The 21,068-nt window shown below is 46.9% G+C and overlaps 1 long non-coding RNA gene across 1 annotated transcript; it reads right to left on the bottom strand.

The window, feature by feature from the left end:
- Positions 1-847: 847 nt before the first annotated feature.
- Positions 848-18,749, bottom strand: LOC148165017 (uncharacterized). Its single transcript, XR_015769509.1, has 3 exons — positions 18,688-18,749; positions 1,716-1,791; positions 848-931 (listed from the first exon to the last, which is right to left on the bottom strand). It is a non-coding gene; the product is annotated as an uncharacterized LOC148165017 (long non-coding RNA).
- Between the last annotated feature and the right edge of the window lie 2,319 nt (positions 18,750-21,068).

Here is a 21,068-nt window from a genome sequence, read left to right on the forward strand (position 1 = left end):
TCACAGAGAGACCAGACTGCAGTGGTTTTGTGTGCGAGTCTTGCCACAGCACTTGATACATCCAGAATTTCACGCCCAGTGTTTGGTGCTGGGTGTCATGCTGCGAGAAGTGCATTGACAAATTTGAGAGAACCACCAGGTGGTGAGGGGTCTGGAAACCATCCAAGCCAACAATGTCAGAGAAACTGAGGACATGGGCTGGAGGAGAGAGGCCCTGGGGAGTGGACATGGCCACTGTCAGTGCTCCAACACTGGAAGAAGTTAGGACTGAGGCCAAAGAGGAGCACTGTCAGCCCAACCCAAAGATATACATTTCTCAGACTAACCCAGCTACAGCGGTATAGACTGTTCCAAGAAATGGTAAGTGCCTCTTTATCTAAATTGTCCTAGCAAGATTAGCTGGCCCTCCAGCAGAGATGTTCCAGACAGGATTCTTTTGTTGGGTGAGGGCTTGGCCTTCCACATCCATAATTGTTTATTTCTCTGAAGAAGATGGAGACAGAGTCCGGAGGTTTTTGGTAACTATGGGCCTGTGAAACCTTGCTGCCTGCTTGGCTCTAGACATCAGTCAGCTTTCACCTATTATTATTATCCTTTGAAATTCTGACATGCTCTCCAGGAATTTAAAATATTCCTTTCCACGGGATGACACAGTTTGCCAGCTTTAAATTTTAAACTTCAAATCCGCTTTGGAACTAAAAGTTTGCTTTTACAACTTTAAAGGTTTCTAGCCACAGGAAAAGTGACTTGAACTTTGGAAATTTGCTTTTGAAATTTAGACCTATTGACCAACCTACTGGCAAGCTTGAAAGTCCCTCTGGCAGGTACAAGCGGCCTGTTTAACTTACCTTTGCTCTCTGACAGATTAGGCCTGCCTCCCATCTCGAGCAGTCTAGAGCAGTGGTTCCCAAGTCTGGCTGCACAACAGCATCTCAGTAAATAAATAAATAAATAAATAAATAAATAAATAAATAAATAAATAAATAAATAAATAATAAAATAAATAAAATAAATGCCCAGACCCCCCACTCAGAGCTACTGACTTAACTGAGGTGCATTGGACTCAGGTATGGGCAATTTTTTAAATTCTCTGGCTCATTGTAATGTGCACCCAGAGGAAAGAAGCTGTTCTCGAAGGTTCAAGGGCTGCCATTTGACCCCATGTTCCTCTCAGACATCACTTCAGATCAAGCTAGTTTACCTGGATTCTAGAGGCTTACCAATGCTGCCCTATTCTAAAACACCATTGAGGAATGAATGACTTCCTTAAATCTGTTGGTTTGATTCTCGGTGGACCTCGTGCCTCAAGTCCAGTAGACCCAAGCATGATGATGGAGAGTGGGGTAGAGGTTGAGGGATGTGTATACATCTCTGGTGGGGTTAGAGTCAAGCTAAACTCAGCTACAGGTGTTCCGAGAGTTGCTCTTGGTGCCCCTTTGTCAACACAGAGTTTCCTGATGCCTGGATGAAAATGTCTTTCTCTGAAGCCTCAAAGTATCAGACAGGAGAAAGCATTCCTTTAAGGAAGCTTGTTGACATGCTGATGCACAGCTGTTTATATTCAAGAATAGCTATCCACTCGGAAAATCACATCTGTGCTGACTATTGAAATAGAACTGCCCATGGGAGTTGATGAGCCAGCAGGACCCATCCTTTTGGATGGTGCTAAATCCATATCATCCCCACACAAAAGTAAACTCCACGGACGTACAGACCTCACGGGTCTTCCACTCTGGTGGAACAGCAGCTCGCACAAAGGGGGTGCTCACGACATTTATTCGACGGATGAATCTGTGAATAAATGAATCAAATCATAGTCAGGGCCCAGAAAGAACTCCAGAAACTTGTCAAGATTACTTAAAAATAAAGTATTGATTTCCAAAGTCTGGTTTCCTCACAGCTTCGTGGCAACGCTCAGGGACCAGCAGAGGAACACCTGAACGACTTCACGTGCCAACCTGGAGAGCGACCGGGTAACAGGACAAAGAGGGGTCAATCCATATGAAGCCCTGGGTCTACTTCTAAATGCTCAGCCTAAACTCTGTCCTTGTCAGAGTTCCCTAGTCCCCATCCCCTTCAGCCTGCCTATCACGGAAGTCCCCCTCCACAGCGCTGCCTCCCCCAACCCAGGGGTTCCCTGCTACTAACTATACTAACTAGTCCACTCCCCTCCAGGGCGAGCCCCTCTCAAATCTACTTCCTGGGCCCTGGGTCTCCTCGCACCCCCCCCACACCCTTGCCTAATTCCAGTTTTAGCAGCGATAGAACGCTCCGCCCTGCCCAGCTGGGTGATGCATCACCAAGCCCTCCTCAGAGAAAGCAGATTAGAAAATCTTTTTTTTTTTTTTGGTACCTCAAAAAATTAGAACTAGGCTTGTCCGGCCCTGGCAGTGTTAGCAATCATGTGCTAGAGAAGCATACAAATTTGAGTAAAAAAAAAAAAAAAAAGCCAAGCAGCTGCATTCTCCCAATCCCCAGGGCCCTTAGAACACACCCCATAGAGAGAAGAGATCCTTTCTTGGAATATGGAATGTGGGACTCAGTGAAAAGATCCTGACCTAACCATCTTTTTCCTGAGCTTTCACATCACCCACCTAGAAGAGACCTGGGTATAAAGGGATGTGTTCACATCCGGTGCTTTTTAGTTTCCCTGTCAGCCTGGCCGCTGACCACATGACTTGGCAGAGCTGAGCAGTTCTCCCTGAGCCTCTGACTGGTACAATAAGGAATTTTTACTTTGAGGCTCGCTCAGCTTTCTGATGAAAGGATTTCACTATGTCGCCATGTGGGTATTGCCTGTTTCATGTACAGGTGGAAAACTCAGATGCTTGGACCCAAAAGTTAATGTATTCAATCTCTTCTTCTATTTGTCACACTCTCTGCTTGAGCTTCAAAATGAGGGATTAAATGCTGGCGACCTGGGCACTAGCGTCATTGGCTCCAGAAATGTCCCCTCTATGATGCATCATCTACACTGTGGAGGTTGTTCCCTGTGGACCACACCTGTAGGGATGTGCATCTTAATTGAAGAGGGAAATACTCAAGCAACTTGATCTTTAACAATAACCTGCAATTGTTAACTGTAGGTTATGGTCCAAGAGGAGCAGCATTCAAATTTCTAATCAAGGGGCCATTGTCATTGATAATAATCATCCCCTCTCCGCCTAGGCGTATCTCTGAAATATGCATCCTCTAAGGGCTGGAAAGTGATTGCTTGTTTAGGAAACCCCCCTCTGCTCATCACAACCTCTGAGAGGTTCACTTAGTGGGGATGGTGGGATTAGGGACTGAGAGAAACACTACATTTAAAGTAGCATCTAGTTAGCAGCCGCCTGATGTAGCTTTCCCTGACTCTCCCCTGAAATACACACAGACACAGAAAAAGATTAAAACTCTAAGTCATCCAGTCATTTAAAAAATATTCGTCTGGCAAGCACTGAGTAAACAGTCGCTGCTTTCAAGGAATTTCTGGTCTAGTCACTAAACCAAACTCCGTCTTACTATCACTGTATAACAAACTACCCCAAAACATAGGGGTTTAAAACATTTCTTTTCCCACAGTTTCTGTGGGTCAGAGTCCAGGAATGGCTGAGCTGCACCCCCCCCCCCCCCGCCGTAGGTCTCTCACAAAGCCATAGTCATCTTAAGGCTCAATGAGGAAGGACCCAAGAACCCACTTCCTTCCTCACTCACGGGGCTGTTGGAGGGATTTGACTCCTCAGTGGTTGCTGGACTGGGGAGCCCTCCGGTTCTCGAGACAGAAGCTTCTTCACAGAGCATATCACAACATGGCAGTTTTTGAGGAGTTTTAATAAGAAAACACAACGGAGTAAACCTGGCGACAAGCAGGAGCACTTCCAGATTCCCCACCCATCCCCAATCACTGCTGAGATTTGAGGGGTGTCTTAAATGTGTCATGCCTACCGGCATGCCTATCAGCATCTAGACTTTCTTCTTGTCCCTTCCTTCACTGATTTATCCATTCAAGTAATATCGTGGGGCTCTATGTACCAAGAACTATTGTAGGTATTGGGAGTACAGCAGTGAGCGAACAAAATACACTTGCAATTCTTAGAGAGTTTACATTCCCATAGAGAAGACAGATAATAAATAAATAAGAAATGTATAGTATACCAGAGGATGGGTGTTAATAGAAAAAATAAAGCAGAATAAGTGGGGGAGGAAGTGCTAAGAAGTGTATGTGTGTGTGCTATGGGAGGTTATAATGCGACCACTGAGCAAAGAAGCGAAGGAAGGTAGAGGGCTTGTAGCGGCAGAACGCTTGGCATGTTCAAGCGCAGCAGTGAAGTCCGTGGGGCTGAAGCACAGTCCGTGAAACAGGTTAAGAGACACAGGGTCGGGGGTAGTAGGGTGGTGGAAAGTAGTGGAGTTCGCTGCCCAATATTTTGAAAGGCTTCAGAAACCACTTTAAGACTTTGGATTTCCTCTGAGATGGGACACAATGTGCAGATTTGGAGAAGAGCAGTAACATGATCTCTGTAAGGCCGCTCAGTTGCTAGGTTTGAGAAGAAACAGTCTGGGGCAAGGGTGGAAGCCAGAAGGGCAGTTGCAAAACTACGGAAATAATCCGGGCAAAAGTGGTAAGAAGTGATTGGAGTCTGGATATATTTTAAAGAAAAACAAATCAGATTTAATGAAAGGTTGAATATGGGACGTGAGGGAAAAGGGGGCATTAAGGACAACTCTCGAGCTTTTGGCCTGAGCAACTGGTGCCATTTATAGGCAAGAGGAGCACTGGAGGGGGAGCAAGATGGGAAGGATTTGGAAATCAAGAATTCTGTTTCAAATACATTAATTTGAGATGCTTATTAGACATCCAGATGGACATGTCAAGTAGGCAATTGGATAAATTAATCTGGCATTCAGGGGAATGATTCTGGGCTAGAGATAGAAATCTGGGAGTCATCAGTTTACAGACATTATTTAAAGCACTAAGACTTGATGAATTCACTAGGAAGTTAGGGTAGATAGAAAAGCCATATGAGAACTGATCCCCGGGCACTCCCACATTGGGGGGAGGGGTGACAGGAAGGCGGCAAAGACTGAGCTAGGAGAATCAAGAAATAGTGGTGTCCAGGAAAACAAGTGGAGAAAATATTCGCAGTTTTTTGGAGCTTCCTTTGGTTTATCTCTGTGTTTTTCACTTTTTAAAAAAGATTTTATTTATTTGTCAGAGAGAGAGAGAGCACAAGCAGGGGGAGCGGCAGGCAGAGGGAGAAGCAGGCTCCCCGCTGAGCAAGGAGCCTGATGAGGGATTCGAACCCAGGACCCTGGGATCATGACCTGAGCTGAAGGCAGACGCTTAACTGGCCAAGCCACCCAGGCATCCAATCTCTGTGTTTTTCAAATGCTACTATACATAAGAAACACTCTACAAGGTTTACTCATGATACCTTATTTACTTATTTTGTGGGAAACTTAAAGGATTGTCAAGGTACATTTTGACTTGGCTTGACCTTAGCAGCAGGTGCTGACCAAAGCCTGTAACTGGGGTCGGATGGGCCCCCCTGCAGGTCCTGTTCTGCTGGGAGGATTCCCAAGTACAATAGGGGCAGAGGCGCTATGTATTGGCGAGTCAAGGATTAGGAGGTTATTTCATCGAATGTTTTTGGATTATCACAATTTTCAAAACTTTTTATTATAGAGAATATCAGTTGTGGAAAATTAGCAGAACAGTATAATGATATATTAGCCTCTGGGGTGTTCCTATCACCCAGTTCAACAATGATCAACTCATGGCCAATCTGGTTTCTTTTATATTCCATTCACTACCCCACCCCAATGCATTTTGAAACAGACTCTCAACATCCTATCATTTCATCGGTACATAGTTTAGCATGTATCTTTAAAAATACTTTTTTCACATTAACACAGTATCATTATCACCCCAGCAGTTAATATAATTTCTTAATATTGTAGGAAATCCCATCAGTGCTCAAATTTTCAATCATTTGATAAATATCATGACTTTTTGAGATAGTTTGTTTGACTCGGGATCCAAATAAGGTCCATACATTGGGGATATGTCTTTTTAGACCCCACACATTCTCCCTTTACCATTATATGTCCACTAGGAAATTATTTGTTGAGGGGAGCAGGTAAGAGTTTCCCTCAATCTGGATTTTGATGATTGCATCCTCGTGGTGTTGGTGGTGATATGTGTGACATGTTTCTGATCTTCCCAATTCCCTGTAAAAAGGGAATTGAATCTAGAGGCTTGATCAGGTTTGTTAGATTTTTTTGGCAAGACTACTTTACAGTTACTGCTGTTTTCTTCCACCAGGAGTCCCTTAATGTCTGCCGGCATCTCTTTTTTTTTTGTGATGTTAGTAGCTGTTGATGATTAAAGCCTAGATCTGTTATTACATTATGGGTAGCAAAATGGTTACTAATTCTATCCTTCCTTCTTCATTTATTGACTGTAATGCTTCTATAAAAAGAAATTCCCTACAATCTGTATTTGGTTTCTCAGTGATACAGTTCACACAGGAAAGGCAACATAAATGCTTGATGTCCTACCTTGATTTAAAATAATGAGTTGGTCTCTAGCACCCTCCCACAGAGACCAATCAGGGCTTGGAGGGGGTGGTGGTAGTATTGTAAATGCATGGATTTAATTATGTGATGTGTTTCAATCCATTGCGGTTATCCTCACTGATATTCAAATTATCCACCACTGGCATTGGAAGCCCCTTCAAATCGGTTCCTGAATCCTTTTGATGCATAATCTTCACTATCTGGTATGACGAGATGTGATGTTCAGGTTTATTTTGTATATTTCCAACCTAGACCCGGAATCAGCCTTTTCCCCTAGAAGCTTTGGTTCCTTTTAATGGAAAAGGAATTGAAGTTATGTACCATATGGGGGTCACAGAATCAAAGAGCCAGGCAGTAGGTGTTGAAGATGTCACCTCAGTGAGCAAAGCTGTACTAGAGTCCTCTAGAACTCAGAATTTGACTGGGAACCATTCACACCAACCTCCTCTCAAGCTGTTGATCTAAGAAAAGGATGCTATTATCTCCCAAGGAGGAGATAATTGTTTCATTCAATCTAAGTAAGTAAAAAGAGAAAAAAACGGAGCCCATGAAAAATGCTGCTGAATAAGAGAAAGGACATATCCCTTCCTCCCTAATGAACAAGAGGAAGGGACAAATTCCTCAAAATGCAGGCTACTGTAGGATACTAGAAGAAAATATTGGGAAATTGTTTAGCATCCTTGACTGAATGAAAGAAGAGCTGTCTTTCATAAAACATAGCAGACTGGGGTGCCAGGGTGGCCCAGTCGGTTAAGCATCAGCCTTTGGCTCTGGTCATGGTCCCAGGGTCCAGCTGAGCGGGAAGCCTGCTTCTTCCTCCCAAAAACATGATCAGATTATACAGTATCTAATACTGTCATTTTCACCTAACAGTGTATGAGAAACATCTTTCCATATGTCCCTGAAGGTTTTTTATCATGATATTCCTGACTGGACTGCATGGGTAATTCAATATATGAAGGGTCATACCTCATTGAACTTATCCCATGTTAGAAAATTACGTATTTTCCAGTTGTCTGCCATTCTGAGCAATGTGAACAAGACACATCCTTGTATGTCTTTCCATGTATTCAGTAACTGTTTAGTGAGCACCTAATGATAGGCACAGTGCTAAATGCTAGGGTGCACAGTGGTAAAAAAGATAGGCATAGTTCCTGTCTTCATGGACCTTGCAGTTCAGCAGGGAAACAGGACAATTAAGAAATTTCAACAGGGGCACCTGGGTGGCTCAGTCGGGTAAGGGTCTGCCTTCAGCTCAGGTCATGATCCCCAAGTCCTGGGATTGAGCCCCGCATCGCATCGGGCTCCCTGCTCGGTGGGGAGCCCGGTTCTCCCTCTGCCCCTCACCCCACTCTCCTGCTCTCTCAAATAAATATATTTAAAATCTTTTTTAAAAACCAAAAAAAAAAAAAAAGAAAGTTCAACAGTTTTACAATATGTGGTAGAGAAATTGTGTGGTGATAACAAAGCACATGGCCAGGAAGCCTACATGACTTTAGATTTTCCTGAGAAAGTGACATTGAATCTGAGACCTGAAGAATGAGAGGATGTAAGCTAAGGAGAGAATTGCAAATAATATTTTAGAGAAAGAGAAGAGCATGTGCAAAGGCCTGAGTGTGAGAAGAGCAAGGCACACTCAAGACAAAAGAAATTCAGTGGCCGGTCACAAAGGGACTTGTTTCTGAAGGACGTTAAGCATGGAAGTGTCACAGTCAATGTTTTGCGGCAGGAGCAGCACTCTGGAGCACAGTGGACGTTAAGCGTAGTGCCGTGTGACTAGAGGTAGGGAGGCCACCTCGGAGGCTGTTCAGCAGGCCAACCAAGAAAGGGCAGTGGGCCAGAAGAGGGGCTTGGCAGTGAGCTCTCAAAGAAGAAAATGGACTTTAGAAAATATTTGTAAGAGGGCGCCTGGGTGGCTCAGTTGGTTGGGCAACTGCCTTCAGCTCAGGTCATGATCCTGGAGTTCTGGAATTGAGTCCTGCATCAGGCTCCCTGCTCAGCAGGGAGTCTGCTTCTCCCTCTGACCCTCCCCCTCTCATGCTCTATCTCATTCCCTCTCTCAAATAAATAAATCTTAAAAAAATATATTTATAAGAGGCTGGTCCATTTGATGTGGGCGGTTAAGGGGGAGGGATTCAAAGCTGGATCCCAGGTTTCTGACTTTAGCAACCAGGTGGTGCCATTGACTAGTAACAGGAGAAATAAATGGGAGAAATGACAAACTCAGTTGGGCAATGTTGAGTTTGAGGTTCCTACAAAATTCCACAATAGAAATATCCACTCTGCAGTTGGATATACAGATCTGGAGCTCAGGATCTCTCCTGAGACCTGGACTGGAATTCTAGATTTGGGATCCATCAGCATGTGAGTGATAATCAAAACTTTGGGAGTGCTTACAGAAAGAGCATATAGTGGGAGAAAGAAAATCACCTAGGGCAGACCGCCAAGGAAGAGTGCCAACATTTGAGGGATGGGCAAAGGAAAACGACACTTAGAAGGGGTAAGCAGAGAGATAGGAAAAAAACCAGAAAACATGAAACTTTATAGAAGCCTGTGTCAGGAGGAAGGGTGTGGCTAATAGCACCAAATGGTTCCAAGAGGTTAAGAAACACAAGGGCTGAAGAGACTCCATTGGGTTGAGTGACTATCTCCACGCCCCGACAAGAGCAGAGATAGGGGTGAGTTGGATGTGGTGGCCAGATTTCACAGTAACGAATCAGCTGAAGGTGAGGAAGCAATCGATCTCTCACTTGACTTTTGACCCAATTTGAGAATCACTGTCTTTTACTTAAGGCCAGCTTAAGCTAGCTACATTTATTTTCATACTGGTTTTATTTGGGTTTGCGTCTTTCATTTTGTCTTATGCTTCGTAGTTTTTATGTTCCCTTGCTATTTTGTTTCTATTTTTTTTTTTTTTTTTTTTTTTTGCTGAGTACACCATTATGTTTACTATTATCTCCCAAAGTAAATTTTTAATTCTATTCCGTAGTGGAATGAGAATTTGAACCCAGGCAGAACCCAGTGGAACCAGAATTTGAACTCTAGAGTCCAGTCTCAGCCACTGTTATACTGCCCCTTTTGTGACCCAAAACATCCTACTACACACAGAAAATTAATTTGTCCTTGAAAACCGTTATGCCATAGGGCGATTATTTCATTGCCAGAAATATAACTTAAAGAACTAATTAGAGAGACGCCTGAGTGGCTCAGTTGTTAAGCGTCTGCCTTCGGCTCAGGTCATGATCCCAGGGTCCTGGGATCGAGCCCCGCGTCGGGCTCCCTGCTCGGCGGGAAGCCTGCTTCTCCCTCTCCCACTCCCCCTGCTTGTGTTCCCTCTCTCACTGTCTCTCTGTCAAATAAATAAATAAAACCTTAAAAAAAAAGAACTAGAGAATTATGCACATAGGTATTCATTACAGCATTGTTTATAATAATAAGTAAATGTACATAGATTTTTCTTTTTAAAAAAATAATATCCATCAGCTATTTCTCTCTAGTGCTTGACTTGTCTTTTGGTCTGTGTTCATAGTTTTTTGGTCTTATATCTGAATTTTGGTTGTAAATTGATCGCATCCTTTTAAAAGCTGATTGAAAAAAAAAAACTGCTTTCATTATAATCTGTGCCCTGCTCTCTTCCTGAGTGGGCTGAATGTTTCCAACACCGAACAAGGCTTGATGTATAGGAAAGGAACAGCTCAGAGTCCATCTGAAGGTGACAGAAGGAGCAGGCATTTTCTGGCATCAGAGTTGAAAATGTTATAAGACCTAAGAAATTTGGTTTTAAGATATCTGGCAATGAAACAAAAAGAAACACAATAAGTTACATAATTTTCATTGTCCAGTAAGACAAAGAATTCTAACTAATTCTTCTGTGGAGGCAGCTTTTTCTGGGATCTAAGGTCAAGCAGGAATGGATGATGTGAATCCTCATATGAAGGGTATCAAGGAACACTGAAGACTATCGGTGCTATCGTGATTCATAACAGGAAGTGTATATTTGGTCTTTATCCCCATGTCTGGCACAGAGCTGTCCAAACCTTTGGAAGTTCCTGAACTATAAGAGAAAAGAACAGCATCTTTTGTTGTAATATTTGGTCTCCGGTCCTCAGTTTCTGAAATCACTTCAATCAGAGCCATGAGACCAAATGAATATCTTATTATTCATAACAAGTCCCTTTCAACCACAACCAACTTTATGTTAATGTTGTGACTTGTGGAAAGCACCTAAAGATGGGGGGGGGGGGAGCTGGTTACCAAAGGAGCCAACCATATGATTAGACTTTTGAGTCCTACCTCCTGACCTCGAGGAGGGGAGAGGGGCTGGAGGGTGAATCGGTCGCCAATGGGCAATGATTTAATCAACCACACCTATATGATGAAGCCTCCATGAAAACCCAAAAGGACAAGGTTCAGAGAGCTTCTGAGTCGGAGAACATGTGGAGATTCAGGGAGAATGGTGCACCCAGAGAGCACAGCAGCTCCGGGACCCCTCCCACACCTTGTCCTATGCATCTTTTTCTCCTGGCTGCTCCTGAGTTTTATCCTTTCATAAGAAACCAGTAATCTAGTAAATCAAATGTTTCCCTGAGTTCTGTGAGCCATTCCAGCAAATTAATTGAACCCAAGGAAGGATTGTCGGAACCTCCAATGTACAGCCTGTCAGTCAGAAGCACAGGTGATAGCCTGGGCTTAACCTTGGCTGGTGACCAAAGTGGTGGGATTGGGGGTTCAGGGTGGGGGGGCAGTCTTGTGGGATAGCGTCAGAACTGAGTTGAATGGTAGCACACCCAGCTGGTGTTGGAGAATGGCTTATCGGTATGGGGGAACACATCCCGTACCCCCTACCACGTTGGAATTTGATGCTCAGATCCCTCACTATCTTTAAACAGTTTACAAAGAAATCCAGCTAAACCCATTCGCCTGAATGGCTCTCTATGGACCTGCCCTAAACGCACAGGGCAAGAAAGCTGCCCCTCACCGAGAGAAGGTACTTATGCCAACAGCTGAGAGGCGGAGTGTGGGTATTTCGTCTTCTGGTCATATTTTTGTCTTCCTCACAAACCTGGAGCTGTACCACCAGCAAGGCACTTTCAGATCCCCTGCTTCTTCAGCTTTGCCATGAAAGCACCCTCACGTGAATACGAGCTGGGGGTGGGTGAGAAGAGGTTGTAGCCCAAAAAGGCCAGCTGTAAGCTAAAATTTCTTTGAGGATTTGCAATTTATATTTAAAATCCATGTGAATTTTACAGTCTGTTTCATAATGTGTTATACATAAAAATGTGTTTCCCCCTTAAAAGTTCTAACAAAATTGGTGCTCCGGGAAGATGGGCTGTATTTATCCTCTTTGAGTATCCCTTGCCATGCTCCCCACCCTGACAGATACACCATTATTTTAATTTGATGTTGGGCCAGTTCTCCCAGAGTCTAGATTAGTAAACTGCTTCTTTCCAATATTAGATGTCTTAGAACAGAACATCGTATGTTCTTCTAACATACAGAGAAGGGGGTCTACATAAGTTTGGCTTGATGGGTATTTTCTTTTTAAGTTGACATTTAAAAGAAAAAACAAACAAGGAGCTCTAAAGACAGGTCTAGGCTTATGTACTAGTTGTAAATTGTTTTCTACTTTTAAGGGTGGAATGTGTCCACCAAAAAGAGATGTTGAAGTCCCAACGCTCTCAGCATGTGATCTTATTTGGAAATAGGGTTGTTGCAGATATAATTAGTTAGGATGAGGTTACACTGGAGTAGGGTGGGCTCTAGTCCAATATGACTGGTGCCCTCATGAGAAAAGACACACACCACACACACACACACACACACACACAGGGAAGACAACCATGTGAAGTTGGAGACAGAGATTGCATTGATGCTGCCACAAGCCAAGGAATAGCTGCGGCTCCCAGAAACTGGAAGAGGCAAGGAAGGATCTTCCCCTACGGACTTCAGAGGGAACACAGTCTTGCCAAGACCTTGATTTTGGACTTCCAGCTTCCAGAACGGTAAGAAAATAAATTTCTGTTGTTCTAAGCCATGCAGTTTGTAATACTTAGTTACAGCAGCCCTAGGAAACTAATCCACCAATTATCCTCAAATTGTCAATAAAGTTTCATTGAAAGTTCCCAAAAAAGATCTGACATTACCCTGTGAATATTTATGACTTGGACTTCCTATACAACCAGCAGAGAAAGCCCCTGCTCCACACAGGTACAAACATCCAGAGTGACCCCATTAAGCAAGAGCCAATACTTACTTCTCAAGAAGGATCTTTTAATCTCCAGCGTTCATGACTGACCATGACCTACCCAAAGTCCCAAGGAAAGGATGCCTGGGTGGTGGACACTTGGTGGAACTGACCTCACTAGACTAACAAGGCTCTAATGAGAGGTTGGCAATCTCCAGCTTGGCATAGTTTCTCTGTGAGAGCAGGCACACTCCAAGAACTTTGCAACTGAGTCATCTATCCTGTAGGCTCAGTCCTGTTCAGTTGCCCTTTCTCTGGCGAGGACTCCTGGGTCTGAAAAGCCTCAGGTTAGCTAAAGCAGCTCTGGAGGGAAGGATGTTGCTGTACAAATCCTCTAGCTGGATTTAGGACTAGGCCAGGCCATCATGTGTGTCTGTGGAAGGCTGAGGGCCCAGGATCATTTGGGAAAAGGTGTGCTGTCCTGAAATTGGGAGGCCACAGTCTCCATGAGCAAGACTCTTAGAGTGCAGGCCATGAGGAGGCCAATAGGCATCTGAAAGTTCCATCTAACAAGGAAGAAAATACTTCCTTGTGAAAAAGTATCTAAGCTGGTACTGTCCACTTCTTCCATGTAAGAACTTGAAAATGGTCTCAGCGGCACAGCTATTCTTTTTTTTTTTATAATTATACCTTCTTCTAATCAGTTTTTTATTTTTTAAAAGATTTTATTTATTTGAGAGAGAGAGAGCGCACAAGAGGGGATAGGGTCAGAGGGAGAAGCAGACTCCCTGCTGAGCAGGGAGCCTGATGCGGGACTTGATCCCAGGACCCTGGGATCATGACTTGAGCTGAAGGCAGACGCCTAACCTACTGAGCCCCCCGGGCACCCAGTACAGCTATTCCAAGAAAAATTTCCTCTCAGTGAACCATCAAAATGAGTAAGCTACAAATTGCATCCCTACAGAGCTAAAAGACTGAATTGTTTGGTACCTTTTTTAAAGGGTTATTTAAATAGGGGCAACACCAATATCCAAGACTCCACAGGCTGGCCGGTGGAAAGCCCCGCTGGAAGGAAGGTTGGCTGTTTTGCCTCCAGAGCCCTCCCTGCAGGGCTGTTGGCTGACAGTGGCTTCATTTCTCTCCCGACGGTTGCAGTCCAATCGAGTAGCCCCCCCCCCCCCCCCCAGCTACACCACTCACCCAGTTCTAGCAACTACTCCCTCCCCTGCCACTTCAGGTTTGGGGGTGGTGATGCTGGCCTGAGAGGCTTCACCATCCCCTGTTGGTTTCTGCTAAGCGTGAGCAGGATGTCAGGCTTCTGGATGGTTCTGTCACTAAAGTCTCCTCAGTGTCTCTTCAGCCTAGGTCATCTTTCCCCTGCTGAGTGCCTGACCCAGACACAATCCTCACTCCAGCACAGGCTGAGGAAGCAGCCACCGGCTGGAAGCTGACTAGAATAAAACCACAGAGGATTGTGCTTTGTTCTTAAGGCTTCTCCCTGCAAATGGCACTTCTGTCCATTCTTCACAGGCCAAAGCAAGTCACAAGGTATTCATTATGTATTGCTGCATAAGAACGCCAAAACTTAGTGGAAAACAACAAACATCTGTGATCTCACACAGTGTCCGGGGGCAGAAATCCGGGAGCAGCTTAGCTGGGTGTTTCTGGCCTTGGGTTTCCCACGAGGCTGCAGTCAAGATGTCAGGGCGCAGGTGTCTGGAGGTTTGACATGGGTTGGGGGATCTAAGGTGACTCGCTAACGCGCCTGGCAACTTAGCACTGCTTGTTGGTGGCAGAGCCATTGTTCCTTGCCCCATGAGCCTCTCTAAAGTGCTGCTCGAGTGTTCTCATGACATGGCAGCTGGCTTCCCCTGGAATGAGCAAGTCAAGAGAGAACCCAGGAAGGAAGCCCAAAAACCTAGTCTCGGACATCAGATACCATCACTTCCAGAACATTCTGTTTATGCTAAGTGAGTCATTAACTCCAGCCCATACCTTATGGACAAACCTAAGCCCTACCTCCTGAAGGGGAGAGTCTCAAAGAACATATGGATATTTTAAAACCATTACACATGCCTACACCTAACTTCAAAGCGCGCAGTGTGGCCAGGAGACAAAGCACAAACATTTGGTGGATAGTGCCAATGACTAGAAGCATCCTCGGAGATTTTATTGGCAACTTAAGAGTTAAATAAAATCTGGATCCAAGCTTTACTGTTATGTTTATATGAATCCTTGCTATATGAATCTTGGGGTTATGGTGTTGAAACACAATTTGAACTGGATCCAGAAATCCTCTGGAGTGGGAAGAGGGACAGCGCAACATCCACACTTCCTTGACATGACATCATTCCCAGGGCTAATCCCCTCTGCGAAGAAGAGGTTCTACACTTAAGAAAATGAATTCTTCAATTAGGCCCTAGGCAGGAGGAAGGGGGAATCCAATTTTCCCCACAGCCTCATTGTCCTGACTTTGGACTTCCCTGGCAGAGGTGGCCAAGGTGGCATCCACCACCCTACAGAGCCAGGGGGTTGGGGAGGAGAGGTCTGGGGTCAGAGAGGTACCTCTGGAGACAGTCACAAGTCAGCTCTGCCTTGTGAGCCAGATGGCTGCTTCCATATGACTCTTCTTGTTCATTTCTCATTTGTATGTCCTAAGCTTTTGGTAAAACCTGTTCAAGTGGGCGAGTCATGTCTCAGCTATCCAGATCGTGAGAGAAGGGTGATGTAGCCACATTTGGGACGGGGCATCGAGGGGGAAGCTGTGTGTGGGAGGCAGGGGTGGCGGGAGCGAGACTGGGGAGAGGTTAGGCTCCAGCTTCAAGCTGCCCTCCCACCAGCAAGAGAGTCTGCTCTCGTGACTAGACATAGCCGTTCAGGCTTGTATTTTACGAATGTATCTGGCATTTCCTTACCACCAGCCACTCCCGATCTGCTTGACTCCACAACCATAGCTGTCCACAAAGCAGCCCAGGAATCTGGGCACCATTAAGATCTTGGCCCATAGGCGCAGATACCCAAGGACGTATCTGTGAGAGACAAGCGCAGTCATTTCTAGACCCAAGACCCAAGGCAGAAAGAGATGGAGGACACCTCCAGGCCAGGGCCAAAGGTACACAGGGCTGGACACAGTTTCTCTATCCCCGTGGATCTGAAGCCCTACAGAGAAACGAAAATCCTTTCTACCCTGGAGGACTTCCCCAGGATGCGGGTGAACTTTCTGGTGAGCCTCTCTCCTCCCTCAGCAGAGCAAAGGCACAGGAACAAGCACCCTGTACCATGTCGACAGCTGGGCCTGCCCCGCATGGGGCCCTCGGGCTACAGGGTCGTGGTGGGGTTCCCGCCGCCCCGGGGCTGGGATTTGCCATGACACCCCTCGTGGATCGTATCTGTGTGATGAACAAGCATGGTCTGTGACCAGCGCTGTTCCCATCATCACCAGAGGGGGGAATGGGCAGATAAGGGGACTGGTCACCCGCTACTCGGGGCTGGCAGAGTTAAGGCAGACTTTCTGTTATGGGTGCTCTTATGGGTTGTTCAGAGACTACCAGCCTTAGGACCTTCCTCCCAGAGTTCCCTCGACCCACGAGACGCATCGGTATTCCGGGTGGCCACTTGTGAGAGCTTATTTCTAGCTTCCTACTGGGGCCCCGTAGACTCTCTCCTCTGCTCAGTCCACTTCGGATCTGTGGGAAACACTCATGCTTCCCTTGGCTCTAGTGAAGTCAGGAATGATCCTGATACCAGCAAGCTCCTAGCTCTGCCCCCAAGGCCCCGAATCAGCACAACTGTCTGTCCTACTCCAGAGAAGGGGGTCAGCTGCCAGGTTCTATGCACCCCCTCAACTCCAGAGGTCCTGTGGTGTGGTCACCATCTTCAAAGATGGTCGCCATCCACTCCTGCCCTTCCTTTATACACATGCCCACTTCACTAGCAAGAAGAGGAATCTGTTCCTCTACCTGCTTGAATCTGAGCTAGCCTGTGACTGCTTACCCAAGAGCGTGTTCTGGAAAGGACTCTGTGCCTGGCCTGGGCCCCTCCGTAAGATGACTGGCCACTCCCCCTTCCTCTCTGTTGGCACCCAGCCTCCATGCTGTGAGGAAGCCCAGGGCCACATGGAGCAGAAACAAACCCTCTGGCCAACAATCCCAGCTGACCTCCCAGCCATCAGTCAGCACCAACTTGCCAGCCAGGTAACTGAGTCACTTTGGAGATGACACCATGCAGAGCAGACAAACTGTCCATACTGAGCCTGGCCCAAATTGTAAAATTATGAATAAATCAATGAGTGTTGTCATTTGAAGGCACCAGTTTTTGTAGTGGTTTGTTTTATAGCAATGAGTAACCGAAAACACCTGGTAAGCTCTCCAGGTAGCCCCATGGAAGCCTTGCCTACTGGGTGGGAGGTGAAGTAGATGGCACCCCATTCCTTCCCACTTGGGCAGGATGAGGGATGGGGCGTGACAGCAGCTCTCTCTGAGGAAATCTCTTCACAAACCCTCCTCTCTCCCCACACACTAACCCATTTTCAGATCCCCGATCTGTCTGAGGAGTCCAAGAGATGTGGAACCAGTTCTTCACTTTTCTTTGTAAATTCAAGACTCACATTCATAAAGATGTGTCCTATCTTTCGCATTCATTTCCCCAGCTGAAGCTGAGGCCCAAGAGCACGTCCTGCTCAGATCCTGGGGCACGGAGTCTGGGGCTGACTAGGGCACGCACCCACCTCAGTCTGCAGGCAGCTGATTGCTAGTGCGCGGCAGGGATTTTGTCAACATTTTCTTCAGCCAGGAAATCCTGGCAGAATCTTGTTTTGAGGGGCTCTGCGACAGCTGAAGAGGGAGTGGGGGGGTCCAACCTGGGGCTGGGTCCCCTTCCTTGCCCTTCCAGGGCCCCCCAAAGTGATATAAGTGGCCTGGGTTCCACGGAACACAGTTTGAACAGCACCGCAGGAGGCCACAAGCCGGAGGTCTGGTGCAGTTCGAACCTGTCTGCATCTCAGCTTCTTCCTCTGCAACATGTGCAAGATGACACTACGTACCTCCCAAGCTGTTATGAGAATTGAACGAGGCCAAGTACAAGCACAGCCACACTGGAGTTGGTGTTCCACAGCGGTCTGTTCCCTTTCTCATTTTGACTCATGTTTCAAGCAAACAGAACAGTCACACTGACTTTCCTCCCTGGGCACAGGGGAGGGCCTGAGGCCGCATCATGTCACTGTATGGGACAACCCAAAGCTCCTCTTCGAGAGGATGTCCAGACCCCCCCTGCGCCCCATCGCCTGGTGAGGGTGGCGTTAGTGCAGGTGCCCTCCCCCTCGGGATGAATGCCAGGCAGGAGAAAGGCTGGGCACACCGTTGCTGGGGTGAACAGAGGCCAGGTCGGCGCCCTCCCACTGGCAACCCAGGGGACCCCTCCCTCACCACCACCGTTGGGTGCTTACTGCATGCTAGACAGAGGTGAAGTGCCCGACATGCGTTCTCCTGTGTAATCCCCACAAGAACCCCATGGGAAAGATACTCTTACCGTGTTTTACAGACTAGAAAACTGACATGCAGAGACGTGAAGCCAGGAATCTCCAAGTCTAGCTGAGTATCAGAATAACTCAACTCCAAGAGGACAGAAATGCATATTCCCAGGCTCCACCTCAGACCAACAGAACAAGAACTCAGTTCTGTAGGGTCCAAAGTTGCACACACGTCCGGCAGGAAGGTAGGCCTGGGACTGGGGCCATGGGGCCCCTCTTTCTCAGGTACTGAACTGCTCTCAAGGCCCAGAGAAGCAGGACCTTCTTAAATCTATGCCTTACAAGAGGCGCCCTCTGACCTCACCCTGGTCCACCCACCCAAAGCCAGAGCCGGGACGTAGGCCTGTCTGTGGAAAGCCCACACGCTCAGCCACAAAGCTAGTACAATCCCAGGAAATCTTAGGGCCAAGCCTCTTACCTCCAACACAGTTCAGTCATTTGGAAGGGACCAGTCCCGGCGCCACACAGAGATCCGCGGCCTGAAGGAGGGAGGAGAAGCCAGCACTGGGAGCAACAACCCCCTTCTCTAGATTTCTTCTCCCCGGGTCTGTAATGAAGCGCTCTAAGCAGCTGAGATGCTTTACGCTTTGACCCCAAGAAGCTCCAACCTGGAGTTAATGTTCTCATTGCCCACCTGCACCCAAGCACCTTGATGCCAGGCATCCTAAGCTGCTCCCAGTTTCAACAAAGAAGAGTCTCCTAGGGAGGGGGGTCCAGCGTGGAGAGGTCGGGCCTTACCAGGGCGGGACAGGTGTGCTCTCTGGTTCCGGACCGCCTCGTGTTGACCCCGCCCAACAGCGCGCAGGCTTCTGGGTCTGGCCCTTCTGCAACTCTGCACTTACACAGCTGCCTGGGGGAAAAAGAGCCTGATTTTAAAATTCTCACATTCTCACTGCTCCCTCATTGAGTAACTGTCCTGAGAGCAGTTGCAGACATTTGCACTAATTAGTTAATTTAATTTGATGTGTGCCTTGTTAGGGCCCCAAATTCAATCTACAAATTAATGGCAGCTCACATGCAAATGAGCGGAATTCAGTCCCCCAGACTTCATGGTTTTGGTTTTGGTTTTTTTAAACAGCCCTACAACCCATAAACAAGCACTGGGTATTTCCTTCTAATCCTCAAAAAAGTGTTTCTGATTCATTAAACACCTAATTGCACAACTCTTGAGGAACTCTTGAGGGAAGTTCCTACTAAAAATGAAAACCAGCTTCCAGTGGGCCCTTCATGACTTCCACCCTCACCAATGGTGATCTTAACTGCCCACACAACGCTCTGCAGTACTCTGACTCACCTGACCCGCCCCTGACCCCTGACCTCTGGCCCTTCCCTCCTCCTCACAATGTCACCATTCTGGCCTAGGCGGGTTATGATTTGGGGAAAGGGTTCTAAGCGGGGTCAGGACCTGTGGGCTCAGCGCACTGACCAGCGGTGTGTAGTGGGCAGCCACTCACCTCTCTCAGGTTTCAGCTCCCTTGTTGAAACACAGAGGCAACAGGATTGTAGTTTCTCCGGAAGGAAATGGGCAGGAATGATGGTGGCCCTTGGGACTGGGAGAGAAAGGACTTTCTCTGGAGCTTTAGGAAGTAGACTTGGGTATTAGGAGGGCAGGGAGCAGCTCTGATGATGAGGGTCAGTTGATCCTGGCTAGGAGGAAGGAGGTTCAGAGCATCACCGAGCTGCCTTTTTTTTTGCTAGCAGGTGCAGTGAGGGACAGCCTCCCGCTTCAAGGTTGAGCTGCTCTTCCTGAGCTATGGGGGAAACCAGCAAAGGCTGACCAGAGCCTGTATGTGGAGAAGTTCAAAGAGCTCAGTCTCCAAAACACCATCTCTGTGGGAGCCCAGGCTGGCCCCAGGCTGACCATGAGCCTGCGGAGGGAGGAGTCTTTGTCCCAGTCCTGAGCCCTGAGAAACACCCGCGGCGCCGGAGGCAGGCCTCAGTGGCCTAGGAGCTGCCCGGGCAGACAGGGCCTCACGCCGCTAGGCTACCTGCTGTCTCAGCGGCAGCTACATGAAGAGTGGCCCTTTTGACCTATTCATATTCCTTCTCAGGGGTCAAGCGGCCATGACTGGGAAGCACCCAGGGGTCTCCAGATGGACTATTGGTAGGATACTCTGTTTTTTCAATTAAAAAACTTATTTCTTAAAAGCTTGATTGAAGCGTATTTGACAAATAATGGGAAGATACTCTTAACAAGTTGGCTGCTTGGAATCACTTCTTCGGACCTTAAAAAATAGCTCCTTATTTTCATTCAAGCTGGTAAAGCAAGACATCTAGTTATTTGAGATTAGACTCTCTTCTTCCTTTTGAGCTAGTACAAAATACCGCAGACTAGGTGGCTTATAAATCACAGAACTTTCTTTCTTAACAGTTGTGGGTGCTGGCATGGTGGGATTCTGGGCCAGACCCTCTTCCTTCAGGGCTGCCGATTCTCGGCTTCTTGCTGCATCCTTGCCTGGCAGAAGGGGGCAAGGGAGGTCTCTGGGGTCTCTTTTGTAAGAACGCTAATCCCACACATGAGGGCCCCATCTTCAGGACCAAAGGCCTCACCTCCTAATTTCATCCCATTGGGCATTAGGACTTTGACATATAAATTCGCTGGGACATAAACATTCAGACCACAGCACAGACTGTGATGTTCGTTATGGGCCCAGCAGCAGCAGCGGTCCATGATTTCATGCGCAGGCCGTGATTCCTCACTTAAACTGTACAATAGCCACCATTACCGAGCGCTTAGGCCCGCATGCTGGGCACTGCGCTAGACACTTGATGTGCATGACTGCATCTAATGCAACATTT

The sequence above is a fragment of the Eumetopias jubatus genome, unplaced genomic scaffold (assembly GCF_037043125.1).
Source record: "Eumetopias jubatus isolate StellerSeaLion01/CBP00866 unplaced genomic scaffold, mEumJub1_p1.0 scaffold_1, whole genome shotgun sequence".
Classification (NCBI taxonomy): Eukaryota; Metazoa; Chordata; class Mammalia; order Carnivora; family Otariidae; genus Eumetopias; species Eumetopias jubatus.